At 37.0% G+C, this 7,151-nt stretch overlaps 1 pseudogene; it reads left to right on the forward strand.

Moving 5' to 3' along the window:
• The first annotated feature begins 366 nt into the window (after nt 1-366).
• LOC120122442 lies at nt 367-4,155 on the forward strand (annotated as a pseudogene).
• Nucleotides 4,156-7,151: the final 2,996 nt, after the last annotated feature.

The raw sequence follows: 7,151 nt of genomic DNA on the forward strand, positions 1-7,151 counted from the left end.
AATAAATAATCATGCTAATTTTTTTTGTAATTTTTGTAATTTTTTATATTTATAAAATTAATATTATAATAATTAAAAATTGTAAATAAAATAGAATTAGTAGTAATGTAAAAATAGCGTTAAAGATGAATTACTGTTTAATCTCTAGAATAGAGATAAAGATACACTAGAGTAGAGATGAAGATTAGAGGCGTATCACGCCAAACGATTAGAAAAATTAAAAAAAAAGTTTAACTATTAATTGATTATTATTATTTTTAAAAGAAATGTAAAGACGCGTGGCATGTTTAAGCCAATTTGCATATAAAAATAATATTAAAGAAAGAAGAAGATAATAAATCGCACTGGTTCTATAACCTTACCTGGCTCACTCTTTCTTCACTTTGATTTCAACTACTTTCCCTTCCCTCCCAATTCCATTCCAGGGAGCGAAAAGAAAAGAAATCTAACAAAAAAACAGAAAAAAATGAAGTTGCTCCTCCTCCTCCTCCTTCTCTTCCACATTTCACACTCCTCCGCCGCAAGAGCCATATCGGAGCTTCGCGCCCTCATCGCCGTTAAATCCTCCATTACCGACGACCCTCAATCTTACCTCTCCAACTGGAATGCAACTACCCCGCCATGTTCATTCACTGGAGTCACGTGCGACCACACCCGTCGTCACGTGACATCCATAGACCTAACCAACTTCACCCTGTTCGGATCTATTTCCCCCTCACTTGCCCACCTCCGTTTCCTCCAAATCTTCACCGTCGCCGTCAACCAGCTCTCCGGTCCAATCCCCACAGAGCTTGCCTCGCTCTCCAATCTCCGTTATCTTAACCTTTCAAACAATATTTCAACGGTTCCTTTCCTACCCAACTTTCCCAGCTGAAAGCCCTCCAAGTACTTGATTTATACAACAATAACATGACGGGGGAGTTACCGGTTTCCGTCACGGAGCTTCCCAATCTCCGACACTTGCATCTGGGAGGGAACTATTTCAGCGGTCAGATCCCGTCAAGTTACGGCCGTTGGGAGCATCTCGAATATTTAGCTGTTTCGGGTAACGAACTCAGTGGTAAAATCCCACCTGAAATCGGTAACTTAAGCAACTTGCAGCAGTTGTACATTGGTTACTTCAATACTTTGAAGGTGGTTTGCCACCGGAGATCGGGAACTTGTCGGAGCTCGTTCGTTTCGACGCCGCTAACTGCATGTTATCAGGCGAAATACCACCGGAGATAGGAAAGTTGCAGAAGCTCGATACGTTGTTTCTTCAGGTCAATGCACTGTCTGGCTCCTTAACCCCCGAGCTGGGAACCTTAAAAAGCTTGAAATCCATGGATTTATCGAACAATATGTTTACCGGTGAGATTCCTGAGAGTTTCGCTGAGCTTAAAAACCTGACTCTGCTCAATCTCTTCAGAAACAAGCTTCACGGACAGATTCCTGAGTTTATTGGCGAGTTGCCCGAGTTGGAGGTATTACAGTTATGGGAAAATAACTTCACGGAGAGCATTCCTCAGAAGTTGGGTAGTAACAAAAAGCTTCAGGTCCTAGATCTTTCCTCGAATAAGTTAACGGGGACTTTGCCGCCAGATATGTGTTCCGGCAACACGTTGCAAACGTTGATTACTTTAGGAAATTTCTTGTTTGGTCCAATTCCAGAATCGTTGGGGAAATGTGAGTCCCTCAGTCGGATTCGTATGGGTGAGAATTATCTCAACGGATCGATTCCCAAAGGCCTTCTCGGTTTGCCTCAGCTTACACAAGTTGAGCTGCAGGATAACTATTTAACTGGGGAGTTCCCGGTTACTGATTCTTCCTTTTATGCGAATCTTGGGCAAATTAGATTATCGAACAATCTGCTTTCCGGGGCTTTACCAGCAAGTGTCGGTAACTTTTCAGGTGTTCAGAAGCTTCTTCTTGATGGAAACAAGTTTTCTGGTCAAATCCCAGCTGAGATTGGGAAGTTGCAACAACTTTCAAAGATTGATTTTAGTCGTAACAAGTTTTTAGGATCGATGCCCCCGGAGATTTGCAAATGCAAGTTGTTAACTTTTGTTGATCTTAGTCGAAATGAACTTTCGGGTGAAATTCCCACTGAGATCACAGGTATGAGGATATTGAATTATCTGAATCTATCGAGAAATCATCTCATGGGTAGTATTCCTTCATCAATATCCACTATGCAAAGTTTAACATCAGTTGATTTCTCATATAACAATCTTTCTGGTTTGGTTCCGGGCAGTGGTCAGTTTAGTTACTTTAACTACACCTCATTTTTGGGGAACCCTGAACTTTGTGGTCCTTATTTGGGGCCTTGTAAGGATGGGGTTGCTAATGGAACTCATGAAACTCATGTTAAAGGAGGACTCTCTGCTTCTTTGAAGCTTTTGCTCGTTATAGGCCTGCTTGTTTTCTCCATTTTGTTTGCAGTCGCAGCCATAATCAAAGCAAGATCGTTGAAAAAAGCAAGCGAATCCCGGGCTTGGAAGTTAACAGCTTTCCAGCGATTGGATTTCACTAGTGATGATGTCTTGGATTGTTTGAAGGAGGATAATATAATTGGAAAAGGAGGTGCTGGGATTGTGTACAAGGGATCTATGCCTAGTGGTGACCAGGTCGCCGTTAAAAGGTTACCGGCAATGAGCCAGGGGTCTTCTCATGATCATGGATTCAATGCTGAGATACAGACACTGGGCAGGATTAGGCACAGGCACATCGTGAGACTCTTGGGTTTTTGCTCAAATCATGAAACAAATCTTTTGGTCTACGAGTATATGCCTAATGGGAGTTTAGGAGAGGTTCTTCATGGCAAGAAAGGGGGTCATTTACACTGGGATACGAGATATAAGATCGCTGTTGAAGCTGCCAAGGGACTATGCTACCTTCATCATGATTGTTCCCCTTTGATTGTCCACCGAGACGTGAAATCAAACAATATCCTCCTTGACTCAGATTTTGAAGCCCATGTCGCTGATTTTGGCCTTGCCAAATTTCTGCAAGATTCCGGCACATCTGAATGCATGTCCGCCATAGCTGGTTCGTACGGATATTGCTCCAGGTATATGCTTAATCTCTAATTCCATATTTATTTTAGTACTATTCTTTAGAGAAAAAAGTTCGAAGAACTCGTTTAAATTTGACTCTCTTTATCATTCGAGTTTGGATCATGCATTAAGAGCTACCAATAATTTGGTATGTACTTTGGTTTGACTATGGGTTTGCCATGATTTGTGCTCCCAAATTGTGTCCAGGGAAGTATATATTTTCCTCATTGCAATCAACATAGGCAGCTTTCAAAGTACATCAATCTAGTTAAGTTTGACCAGCCAAACTTCCTGCCAAGAAGCTAAAATTGGGTAGTTCTAACTGCATGTTTCAAATGATGTAATAGTAATTTGACTTAGAATTTCATTTCATTCTCTGTTTCCTTTCCCAGAATATGCCTACACGCTGAAGGTGGACGAGAAGAGTGATGTTTATAGTTTTGGAGTAGTCCTCTTAGAACTTGTTTGCGGTAGAAAACCGGTGGGTGAATTTGGTGATGGCGTGGACATTGTTCAATGGGTTCGAAAAATGACGGATTCGAAGAAGGAAGGCATTCTCAAAATCCTTGATCCAAGACTCTCCTCGGTTCCACTCCACGAAGTGATGCACGTATTCTACGTTGCGGTGCTCTGCGTCGAAGAACAGGCCGTAGAGAGACCAACAATGAGGGAAGTGGTTCAAATTCTAATGGAACTCCCGAAACCACCCAACACAAAGCAGCAGGGAGATTCAGTGGTCACCTTGTCCTCACCTTCAACAAGAAGCACTTTAGATTCTCCTAGTGCAACAATTACAAAGGACCAACAACAGCCTCCAGCACCTAAATCACCACCACCAGATCTTAGCATTTAAGATGTTTAATGTTTCAAGTGGGTTGGTTTATGCTCTAAATTCCATGAAGTGTGCTAGTTGACTATTTTTTTTATGAGGGGTATGCTCAAACTTTAAGGTGTTTCAAACGTTTGAAGTTTTCCTTTTGGATCTTTCTTGTACAGTAGGATTGGTGGGGGTAATTTGTTATAAAAAGCTTTTGTCTTGGTCATGCTGTAGTACTGGCTACGAATGAAATGCCCCTGCTTTTTGCTTGTGTTTATGAAACAGCTGTTTTCAACTGTTAAAGCACTGTAAAACTCTAGTTTTAGGGCAAGGGAAAATGGTTGCCGATGTATTTGGACCCATGCATATGAGTAGAGGTGTATAAAAATTCCGAATATCTGATTTTGGGTAAAAAAATATTCGAAACCGGATTTTGGAAAAATCGGTTTTTTTTAAACCGGATCGGATATTTAAAAACCGGATAGTATAACCGGTTTGAGAAAAAATTGAACGACCGGTTTTTTTACCGGATTAAAAACCGGTTTTTTATCCGAAAAAATCTGATTTTTTTTTAAAAAATCGGTTTTTTGCAAACCGAAACCGGTTATACCGGTTACACCATCCGACCCTCTAAATCGGCTAGGATTCGAACCGATTTTTTTAAAATCCGGTTTTTGGGTTGGGAGAAAAAACTGGATCGGTTTTTATCCGATCCGGATCGGATTGAAATCCGGCTTCTGTGCATCTCTACATATGAGGAGGCTATTCCCACATGGCAGATGCATGAAAATGCAAAATACAATATGCATTCAGTTTGTTAGCTAGATTGTCGTTTTGGTTGTTTGTTTGTACTCATGATTCTTGAATTTCCACAACAGTTCTACATTAATGAAATGAAGTTAATCCGTGTTACTAGGCAGGTTTAAATATTGTCAAGAAAACCCAAGTCCAAATAATTTAAGGGGTGAATTATTCTATTAGTCACTTCACTTTAGTATGTGTATTGATTTTGTTATTGAGCTTTAAAAAGCTTTAATTTTTCCACTATTTTTTTACATTGATTTTTATATCACTGAACTATTAAATTAATAACAATGTGATGACATTACCATTTATTTTGTTTTTTTACAGAAAATTTCCAACTCTTTCGATCGTAGTTATCAGTCAATTATCGTCCATTACTGGTAACTAACAATATTGATATCAAAATATTTGTATTTCACTCTTTTTTTTATTCTCAGTTTGGTTTACCACGAAACTCACTCAAAACCGATAAAATTTCATCTAAAGTTTTTATGTTCTATTGCTCAAATATCCTCCGACGATTGCCCGATGAGATTAGTTTTGAGATATATTCTTCTTCTTCTCGAAAGAATGTTTCTCACTATTTAGATTTTCGAACAAACTCCTCAAATATGAAAAATTCTCCAATCCAAAAAAATGATAGCTTATTTATTTAATTTTGTGAGTTTTAAAGAGATTCTAGAAAAATATAAACAAATAATGTGGTAGAAGACGATATGATATATTCATTGATACTTAGGGTGGTCGCAAATTACACTGAAAAATGTCCATTTCCGGTAACGACTGAAAATGGTTGAAAAATTTTAGTTTTGAGGGAATAAAAAATTATTTTTAACTTTCACCTTTGTGCCAAACTATTAATGATTTAAGGTACAGTGACTAAAAAGAAAATTTAAGGCTATTTTAGCGATATTTTTGAAGTTCTATGAATTTTAGGATATCTTTTGAAAAATAAGAAAATCTAAGGTTATTTTAAAATTTTATGAATTCTATTTTTTTTTTAAAAAAAATTAAAATTAAAAATTAGGCTACGAGTCAAATACTAATTGATTGACTGATTTTTAACAGATTTTGTAATGGTCGTCACGGACCAAGAACTTAAAATGATAATGTTGATAACATTAGACACCTACATCGAAAAAAAACAGTAAATACCTAAATATAAAAAGACATAATTTATAGTAAAATATATTTTTTGAGTTTAATGACCGGAGATAGATTAATGGATTCAAACAAATTTACAGCAGCCAACATATTTCCCTGTGGCTAATGAAGAATGAGACTTGCTCTTCGGAGCAATATTGTGGAGTTGTTTGGATCCGTCGGAATCAAAGGATATTTAATCCGGAATCTAGAAATCCTGAGCGTATATTATGGTGTTTTTTTTTCATTAGTCAAACTTTTTTTCAATAAAGTTTTATTGAGTTTAAAAAACAAAACTTGTTTTTTTCCCCTTTGGAGGACTAGTTGTTTAATCCTTGAACCTAAATGTTGACTCTACCATGATAATATTCACTCATATCGCTTTAATCTTCAATAACGTGGTGTCGAAAATCCAAAGAGATGACCCTCTTTTGTGTAACATTTGAGACCCACACAATGACTTGAAGGACTTCGATTTGTCATGGTAGGGTACTACGGGACTAACAACCTAACCCCATTTGCCCCATTCAAAGAGGATGGCTAACATTTATGGCAAAGTTGGTGGGGTTTGCCTACACTATATCTCTCTTTAACTATCTATTAACGAAAACAATTCTAATTATTTTACACAAATAAGATCAACAATCTAAAGATATAAAAAAATCATTGATGATGCTGATTCATTCAGGGGGAATAGTGATTTTACGACAAAACAAATGAAACTCGAGATCTATCTTTCATTTCTTTCATACGTGAACTTTGCATGTTTTGTCAATTTTAAGATTCAAATTTATCATATTTACTTTGATGTTACATAAATGTGAGCATATGTCCCGTCTCTATTAGGGTTCCCGACAGGTGAAGGTTGAAGGTAAAATACAACAACAAGAACAAAAGAGGTCTTATTTTCCTCGAAAGTAAAGTTAAGGCTAAAAATTAGGTATTATGTTGTACTGGGATGTATCCATTCAAGGATCTTATACCGTCGGCTTGGGTTGAATTTGGCATTTTAGCACATTGAAAGTAGGGTTAATCACTAAATAATTGGCGACTTATTAATAAGTGGACATCAGTGTTCAAAACCTACTCCCACCTACCCATTATGTCACTTAAAACCAACATTATTTCACCTTCTAACTTTCCTTAAAATAGTTTAATTAATTATATATGTACAAAGACTTTATTAATGAGCATCTGAGATTACGGATTGACAAAAATATTTTTAAAATATTATTTCTTAATTATATTTTGTTTAATTAAGCTAAAGCTAGAAGAAAATTAGAAAATTGAAGGTTTAATAATAGGAACCTTAAAAAAGCAAATTGAATGGAAAAAAATATGTATTTATTATT

This window comes from Hibiscus syriacus, unplaced genomic scaffold (assembly GCF_006381635.1).
Source record: "Hibiscus syriacus cultivar Baekdansim isolate YM2019G1 unplaced genomic scaffold, ASM638163v2 tig00110387_pilon, whole genome shotgun sequence".
Classification (NCBI taxonomy): Eukaryota; Viridiplantae; Streptophyta; class Magnoliopsida; order Malvales; family Malvaceae; genus Hibiscus; species Hibiscus syriacus.